Here is a 9664-nt window from a genome sequence, read left to right on the forward strand (position 1 = left end):
CAGGCCAAGGCCGACCTGGTAGCTGAGGATACCAGGATGGCTGCAGAACGGGCCGCATTGGATGCACAGGCTTACCGGCTTATGTTGGATCAGAGCGCGTCAAACAATGTCATGAGGAGAAGGTACCGGTATCACCTGTCGCCGGTTTATGAGGCCAGGAACCTCTTTAATACCCCAGGAGCAGGGACCATTAATCCGCCAGTGGTAAACTGGGCGGAGGCACCTGGAGCGGGGGCGCCGGTTCAGCCACGTCCAACAGATCCGCCTCGTCAGAACAACGTTCCGTCACAGCACGTCCCAACACCACCGGGTCACTACTCCAACCCGACGGATAACATTGTCGCTGCCGCTTCACGACTGGCGGCTCTCCCGATCGAAGGCGAGTCCCCAGTAGCAGTCGAGACGCGACGGGCTAGGGAGCTCCTTCAGACAGCTTTGACTCAGCAGCAGGCTTATTCATATAGCTGCGAAAGGATCCATTCTACTCCCCACCCAAGTCGGAGTTACATCAGGCATATGGATGAACCGGCCGTGTCAAGCAGTGCGCGAAACCGTAATCCGCCTCGTGGCCATAACCCGGCGGGTGGCGGTGGTGATGCTCAGGATGTGGTAGATCGTGCTAGGGCATGTCGAGAGGCCGAGTTAGCGGCACAGCGTGAAGCCCGCCAACTTACTCTGGTTCGTCCAACCACGTCGGTGGAACCAGGGGTTACTTCCAGCTCTTTGGGGGTACCGTGTCTCGTCCCAGAGCTGCGCAATGTGCGGCTGCCCAAGGATTTCAAGGCCCCACGTAAGGTGCCGAATTATACTGCCGATTTATCCCCCGAGTCATGGGTCGAAAGCTATGAGATGGCAATGGAGATGCTGGATGTCGACGATGCGGCGTGTGCTAAATACTTTACCATGATGTTGGAAGGAACAACTCGCACATGGTTGAAAAACTTGCCAGCTAACTCCACTGGGTCATGGGCCGAGTTAAGGGCCCGATTTATCCACAATTTCAAGGATACGTGCAAGCAGCCCATGTCAATTGTGGACTTAGCCGCCTGTGTCCAGGAGGAAGGAGAATCAACAACCCATTGGGTGCGCCGGGTTTCGGAGATTTTGCATTCATCGGACCGCATCAACGCTGATACATCAGTTTTAACGTTGGAAGGCAATTGCCGGTTTGCACCTCTAAAGTTGAAGTTGGGACGGCTCAAACGTCACTGCAATGACATGGGAACACTTATGGCAGCTCTGGTGAAGTATGCCGACTCTGATAGTACCAAGGATCCCGAGTCTGACGATGACAAGACAGGGAAGGGAAAGAAGAGCGGCAGCACCAAAGGGCAGCAGCATACCCCGGCGAGTCATGGAAACAGCGGTAAGCGTAAAGCGGATAACAATTTAGATTTCGTGGCTAATACCAACGTGCAGGACAAAAGGCCAGCGGCGTAAGGGTAAACCGCCCCAGCGTGGTGGAGGACCAAGTCCCAATCCGGAGTGCCTATCATATCTGTTAAACCAGCCTTGCCCAAAGCACGGGTCACGGGACAAACCGGCCACGCACCTCTGGAAGGATTGTTATATCATGCAGGAGTTCAAAAATTCCGATTTTTTCGGTATGATCATGGACCGGGCGGCGGTTCAGGCCCTGGATCTCATGGGCTGGGTTACGGTGGAGGCAATTCCGGTTCAGGTTTTCACGGTAATCAGAGCGGACATGGTAATCAAGGCAATCAGGGCAACCAAGGTGGTTATAATCACCAGGGCAATCAGCAGCAACAGTAGCAGTCGGGCTACCAGAGCAACCCGAAGCAGTTGAATAGTGGGCAGTATCATGTCTTCACCACTAGTCTATGCAAGCGCGATCAGAAGCTTCATAAAAGGGCAGTGAATTTCGTTGAACCGGCGGTGCCCCGTTACTTACGCTGGTCTGAGCAGCCGATCGTGTGGAGTAGAGAGGATCATCCACCCCGGGTTGATAATCCAGGTCATCTGACATTGGTGGTGGCGCCTCAGGTTGGAGGATATAAGTTCACCAAGGTACTCTTGGATGGAGGGAGTAGTATCAATATCCTTTATTATGAAACCTTCCGTCGCATGGGGTTAACAGATAAAAATCTTAAACCGTCCAACACGGTCTTCCATGGTGTGGTGCGTGGTAAATCGGCGTATCCAGTTGGTAAGATAGCTCTGGAGGTTGCTTTTGGTGATGAGCATGATTCAAGATCAGAAACATTGACCTTTGAGGTGGTGAAAATCAAGAGCCCGTATCATGCCCTGTTTGGACGGCCAGCTTATGCTAAGTTCATGGCAAGGCCCTGTTATGTCTATCTACAGCTCAAGATGCCGGGTCATAAGGGACTATCACAGTTCATGGAAGCCGTAAGATCGCCATGGAATATGAAGAAGGGGATGCAGCATATGCTGAGTCGGTTTGTGTAGCAGAGGAGTTGAAGTTCTACAAGGACAATGTTGATCCGACGGACATGACTTCTTTGAAAAAGCCAACTACAGAGCATGATCCGGCCTTGAAGTTTAAATCGGCTGATGAGACTAAGCTGGTTGATTTTGTTCCAGGCGATTCATCCCAGCAGTTTAGCATCAGCGCTAACTTGGATCCGAAATAGGAAAGCACGCTCATCGAGTTCATCCGTGAGAACCGGGACATCTTTGCATGGAAACCTTCTGACATGCCAGGTGTACCGAGAGAACTCGCCGAGCACACTCTTAATGTTGATCCCAAGTATAAACCGGTCAAGCAGTTTCTTCGCCGGTTCAATGAAGAAAGGCGCAAGGCAATTGGTGAGGAGGTAGCCAGGCTCTTGGCGGCTGGATTCATTGTTGAAGTATTTCATCCTGAATGGTTGGCTAATCCGGTGCTGGTGCTAAAGAAGAATGGCACTTGGCGTATGTGTGTGGACTACACAGGTTTGAACAAGGCTTGTCCAGCAGATCCTTTTGCTCTCCCTCGTATTGATCAAATCATTGATGCTACGGCGGGTTGTGAGCGTTTGAGCTTTTTGGATGCATATTCTGGTTACCATCAGATCAAAATGGCAGTTAAGGACCAGGAGAAGACAACGTTTATAACTCCTTTTGGAGCCTTCTGCTATGTATCTATGCCCTTTGGGCTCAAGATTGCCCAGGCGACTTATCAGTGCTGTGTGCAGAATTGTCTTCATAATCAGATCGGCCGCAATGTTCATGCTTATGTGGATGATATTGTGGTGAAATCCAGAAAGGAGGAGACATTGATAGATGGCTTGAAAGAGACCTTTGATAACCTCCGGGTTTATAAAATGATGCTTAATCCGGCCAAGTGTGTCTTTGGTGTACCGGCAGGTAAGCTCTTGGGCTTTTTGGTGTCTAACAGAGGCATTGAAGCTAATCCGGAGAAAATCAAGGCTATAACTTCTTTGGCTAAACCGAAGTGTATCAATGATGTTCAACGCCTGGCAGGTCGGATTGCAGCCTTGAGCCGGTTTATCAGTCGCCTTGGGGAGAAGGCCATCCCTTTGTATCAGATGCTGAAAAAGGCAGATAACTTTGTCTGGAGTGACGCCGCCAATGAAGCACTTGAGGACTTAAAGCGGCAACTAGCCGAGCCACCTATCCTTGCTGCTCCGGTTGATAAAGAGCCCTTGTTGTTATATGTGGCTGCTAATGCCCGGGCTGTCAGCGTGGCTATTGTGGTGGAGCGCAAGGAGGCTGGAAAGGAGTATCCGGTTCAACGGCCGGTTTATTATATCAGCGAAGTACTTATTGAGTCCAAGCAGAGGTACCCACATTGGCAGAAGCTGGTGTATGGAGTTTTCATGGCGAGCCAGAAGCTTAAGCAATATTTCTAGGGTCATCCCATCACTGTGGTCAGTTCTGCTCCTTTGGGAGATATAATCCAGAACAGGGAAGCAACTGGTCGGGTTGCTAAGTGGGCTATTGAGCTTGGGCCTCACGGGTTAAAATATGTGCCCCGGACGACGGTCAAATCTCAGGCACTTGTGGACTTCATCAATGACTGGACAGAGTTACAGGCGCCAGAAGAGAAGCCGGATCATACTTATTGGACTATTCATTTTGATGGGTCCAGGCATTTGGAAGGCTCGGGGGCTGGAGTCGTATTAACTTCCCCACGAGGTGATAAGTTTTGTTATGTTCTCCATTTAATGTTCCCTTACACTAACAATGCAGCTGAATATGAGGCTCTACTCCACGGTCTTCGGATGGCTAAGGAGATGAATTTAACCCGGGTTAAGTGCTTCGGTGACTCGGACCTGGTGGCTCAACAAGTTTCTGGTACTTGAGATTCCAAGGACCCACTCATGGCAGCATATCGTCGAGAGGTGGACATTGTTGCAGGTCATTTCAAAGGTTATCAGGTTGATCATGTGTACCGGCGGAAGAACAAAGCAGCGCACGCTTTAAGCCGTTTGGGTTCTCAACTTAAACCGGTTCCACCCAATGTTTTCTTGGATGTACTGCATAATCCGTTAGTCAAGCTCCCTACAGAGGAGGATTTGGTTGTTCCTGATCCGGAGGCTCAGTTGGTGGCGGCTCTTCATGTTATACCGGATTGGACAGTTCCATATTTGGCGTATATGAACCGGGGCGAGTTACCAGAGGATGAAACCTTGGCCAGGCAGATAATCCGGCGATCCAAGTCCATGACTATTGTCAATGGCGAGTTACATCATTGCAGTGTGACAGGGGCGTTTCAGCGTTGCGTGTCTCCTGAAGAAGGTTGTGAGATTTTGCGCAAGATCCACGAAGGAGATTGTGGTCATCACGCCGGTTCAAAGTCACTGGTAGCTAAAGCTTTTCGTCATGGCTTCTATTGGCTGACGGCTCATGCTGATGCAGAAGACTTGGTGAAAAAATGCGACGGCTGTCAGAAATTTTCACGCCGAGCTCATGTTCCGGCCCAGGAATTGAGGATGATTCCAATCACTTGGCTGTTTGCAACTTGGGGGCAGGATATGGTTGGGCCCTTTAAGAGATCCAAGGACAAGAAGACCCACCTTGGTGGCAGTTGATAAATTCACTAAGTGGGTGGAGGCGGACCAGTCAGTAAGTGTGATGCAGCTACGGCGGTTCAATTTATCAAGAAGGTGATTTTCTGGTTTGGCTTTCCACACAGCATTATAACTGATAATGGTACCAATCTGTCCAAAGGTGCTATGAAGGAGTTCTGTCAACGTGAGCACATCCAGCTTGACGTATCATCAATGTCTCACCCCAGTCTAACGGTCAAGCGGAGAGAGCCAATCAAGAGATCTTGAGAGGCATCATGCCCCGGCTTATGGTTCCTTTGCAAAGGACGCCTGTGTTATGGAGCATCAATACCACGCCCAACAGATCCACGGGTTACACGCCCTTTTTCATGGTTTATGGAGCGGAGGCGGTTCTCCCTAGTGACATCCGTCACGACTCGCCTCGTGTGGCGGCGTATGTTGAAGCTGACAATGAGAAGTCACAATAGGAAGCACTCGGCCTGTTAGATGAGGAGCATGACATTGCAGCAGCTCGGTCGGCGATTTATCAGCAAGATCTGCATCGTTATCATAGCTGCCGGGTTAGAACCAGAACTTTTCAAGAAGGTGATCTGGTACTCCGACTCATCCAGGATCAGACTGATATGCACAAGTTATCCCCCCCTTGGGAAGGACCCTTAGTGGTCAGCAAGAGTCTGCATAACGGGTCATACTACCTTATTGATGTTCGAGAGCGCAAAGACTCACGTAAATCGGAGGAGGAGACCCACCAGCCATGGAATATCGCTCATCTTCGGCCTTACTATACCTGAGCCATAGGCGCTGCTTATGTACATAGTTATCACAATGTATATATTATGATCAATATAATAAACCGGAGCCTCAGCTAAAGCGGGGTATCTGTTGTTTTTTCTTATATCATGTGTGGTTACATGGGGGCTTCTGTTTATAAAGCGGCATCCGGTTTACCCCTTGATTCAACTTATAAAGCCTTATGTAAAAATCACTTGGGGGCTTGGTCGTACTCGAACCATAGCTACACCTCTTGATCGGCGCAAGGCCACCAGACAAATCACTTGGGGGCTTGGTCGTACTCGAACCATAGCTACACCTCTTGATCGGCGCAAGGCCACTAGAAAAATCACTTGGGGGCTTGGTCGTGTCCGAACCATAGCTACACCAGAAAAACTATTTAGGGGCCAAAGAGAGTGTTGCAAAAGAACAACTCAAACATAGGCACCCACTGAGCACAGCTCAAAATATTGCTTGGGGATTCTTTGCTATCGCAATGAACAAAGAATCTACACTTGTAATAGGCTATCAAGCCACGGCTTGGAAGCCTGGTGTATACACCTAAAACCCCGGGTTAGCCTACCTTTTTTAAGTAAGTCACTCCGTCCAGGTAAACCTGGTATGACCCGCCGAACTTTGACAAGTCAATCTCATAAGACCCTGAACTTGTCAAAGTTAAAACGACGATTGGTTAAAGATTGAGGTCCATCTTAAAAGGCTTTGTAAAATGGTTTAACTCAGTGGCCTGGCAGCCCATGAAAAGCCTCGAATTTGGGGCCTGGCAGCCCATGAAAAGCCTCGACTACAAGTTTTTATATGCTTTTATTTGCTAAGTTTTTCTCCTTTGATGAGATTTATGATGTTTTTGATAAACCGGCATTCGTTAACCCGGTTCGGCCTTCAACTACAAAAGTTGTCAGTACATGATCAGTTATAATCCGGAGATTATTGACCCGGTCTGGTTTTGACTATAAGTCGTCAGGTGTTTATCACAACCCGGAACGGTTTTATCATAAACCGGCACAATATGATAGGAGTTATTGTTACTCAAGATTATGGTTATCACCCTCACTACAAAAGTTGGTCAGCCAACATTATGACTCAAGGTCACAGGTATCAATTATTTTCATATTTGATTATCTTTTTACAGCCTTGGTTATAAACCCTGGCTATATATCTGGGCATCATGACCCGTCCGGCGGTAAACCGTCAGGACACTATCAACTTCTTGTATGCAGGAATAGCTTGAATAAATCGCTACGGATTATGAACATCATATGTCTTAAGCATGGTGGATTAACAAGTGTCAGGCACAAATAAATATGCACGATGGCATAGCAGACCAAGTGTTTTAACTAGCCTATTACAAGGCGTTTCAGTTCCCAAAAGAATAATTGTTTTTTGGCAACTATTGTAGCACGCGGAAGGCTAAACCGACCTCCGGATCACGATTCGTCGCCAGGTTGACTTGACGGCTGTGGATCATCTTGCACCGGTTCATCATCCTCCTCTCTACCAAGTGGCTGGAAGTCAATGGTTGCCCAGTCGATCCCAGTTAGGGCTTGGAATACAGCTTCATCACTTATAAGGGTGGACGGTTCAATGTCAAGGGCATAGGTGTGCTTACGGATTGACGGGATAAGATTTTGAGCCTCGGGAGTTGGTGCAGTGACCCGTTTGTTGTTGACATCATAACTCGCCTGGTAATATGAAAGATCAGCTTCTTCAGCCAATTGACAAGCCAGTGGACGTACTTCCCGGTTTATGGCTCGGAGGTCATCATTGCCAAATTCTGATCCGTCTTCTTTTAAGCTCGGATAGCCTTTACCCACATCCTCCGGATCAAGATCAGGCACCCATGCTTTTGCCCGGGTTAAGGCGGTCAGAGCACCAGCCCTTGCAGCAGATCTCTTTAGTTCTTCTACCCGGGCAGGCAGCATTGACAACCTTTCTAAGGTATCTTTGATTAAAGTTGGGCGCGGCTTGTTGTGAGAAGCAGTGCAGATAATCCATTGTGCACCGGTATATAACTGCTCTATAAGAGTATCGGCAGCCTTCAGCTTCTTCTGTACGTCAGAGCCCAGATGGCTAATGCGAGTTCCTGTATCATTACAAGTATCGGTAAACCGGAGATGTATGGATGATATGTTGAAAACTTATAGCCAGGATAGTTACCAAACACAGCAGCAGTCATGGCATGTATTTGCCGCTTTACACCAGTCAGCTCGTCTACCACCGGTTTAAGAGCTGCTTCTGCGTCCTCTGCTCTTTTTTGCAATGCGGATTTTTCTATCTCCCAATCCGCCCGCTCCTTGTTGAAACTCTCCTTCAGTTTTTAGCGGCTAAGACACTACTTAGCTCATCTTTGGCTTTGGAGGTTTCTGCTTGCTGGGACTTGGTGTTTTCTTGCAGATCAGCGGTTTGATTTTCCTTTTTTCTTAGCTCAGCCTATAAGAGACATACACATCATGAGTTGACGGTACATATTTGAAGTACCAAGCACATAACAAGTTATGCACCTGATACTTGGGGGCTAATGCATATTTGCTTGTTCTCGGAAATTTCTACAAGTCCCAAGCGCAATACAAGTATTACTCTTGGCACTTGGGGGCTAATGTATGTTTGCTCAAAGTAACGTTATGGGTATTCTTCTAAAGTCCCGGTTCATCTTCATAAGTTAATCCGGCCCTTGGGGACTACACCAGCGAAAGATACCATATTACAATTCTAAAGTACTGGTTCATCTTAAAGAGATAACCCGGTCCCTGGAGGCTAAGCATGCAAAGTTAAGATATTACAAAGTCCCGGTTTAGATTAACATCATAAACCGGCCCTTGGGGGCTACTGGAGTTGACATTTGAAATTGGACATAAGAGAAACAATTGTGTGGTTACCTCATATTGCTCCTTCATCAGATTTACTAAACCGGCTTCATAGTCGCGGCTGGTGTACAGACGGTGTCGGGGATATACCCCGCGGCGTAAACCGGCCGGAAGTATAACCCGGCCGGACTTGGCGGTTTATTTGAGATCCTGCTGACACTTAGCGATTCACTGGCGACCCGCCCTGACCTGGCGGTTTACAAGCAACCTGCCTGGACATTATGACTCACTGGTGACCCGGCGGGCGGGACAAACGGATGACAAGGCCCAAGGCCCAGAGGGCCGGTTTATATTAATGGTGGGCCGGTTTAAGAGGAAAGGCGTGAAGAATATTACCTTACAAGGAGTTAAAGACCCGGACTTGTATCCGGTTTGTATTAGAGATAGACTAGTCCTAATCCTAGTAGGACTCCACATGTAACCCGCCCCTTCAACATAAATAAGGAGGGGCAGGGCTCCCCAAAGTGGGACAGAAGCAAGAGGAAACAATCTCTAGGGCTCGACACAAAGAGCCGGTTTACCGGCGACTCCCTCGTCATGATAATGAGACCTAGCCTCAAATAGCATGTAGGGTTATTACCGAATGATGTTTCCCGGGGCCCGAAGCTATCTAAATCCTTGTCTTGTGTTGCGTCTCTCGATTCCGCTCAACCCCTCTCAAGCTACTACATAGATGCGTTGGCCTCACGACTAAGTCCTGACACTAAGGACATCTGTCGTGACAAATCCACGATAGTTGGCGCCCACCGTGGGGCTCGCGCACGGTGGTGTTGAGTTCTTGAAGGGAGATCTTTAAGGAACGAGAAGCTTGCGATTGCCGGATGAATAAGAATCGGCGCGAAGTTCAGGGATTGGGGAGACTGCAACCTGAGTGAATAAGGAAGAGCCGGTACGGAACAATCACGCAAGATAACCCGGCATGGGACGAAACTTGGTCAGAGCCGGCAAATTCACCATGTTATGCTTCGGATCATGATTAACCTTGGGGCTCGATGTGTGACGAGGTTCTGGTCC

This window comes from Triticum aestivum, chromosome 5D (genome assembly GCF_018294505.1).
Source record: "Triticum aestivum cultivar Chinese Spring chromosome 5D, IWGSC CS RefSeq v2.1, whole genome shotgun sequence".
Taxonomy (NCBI): Eukaryota; Viridiplantae; Streptophyta; class Magnoliopsida; order Poales; family Poaceae; genus Triticum; species Triticum aestivum.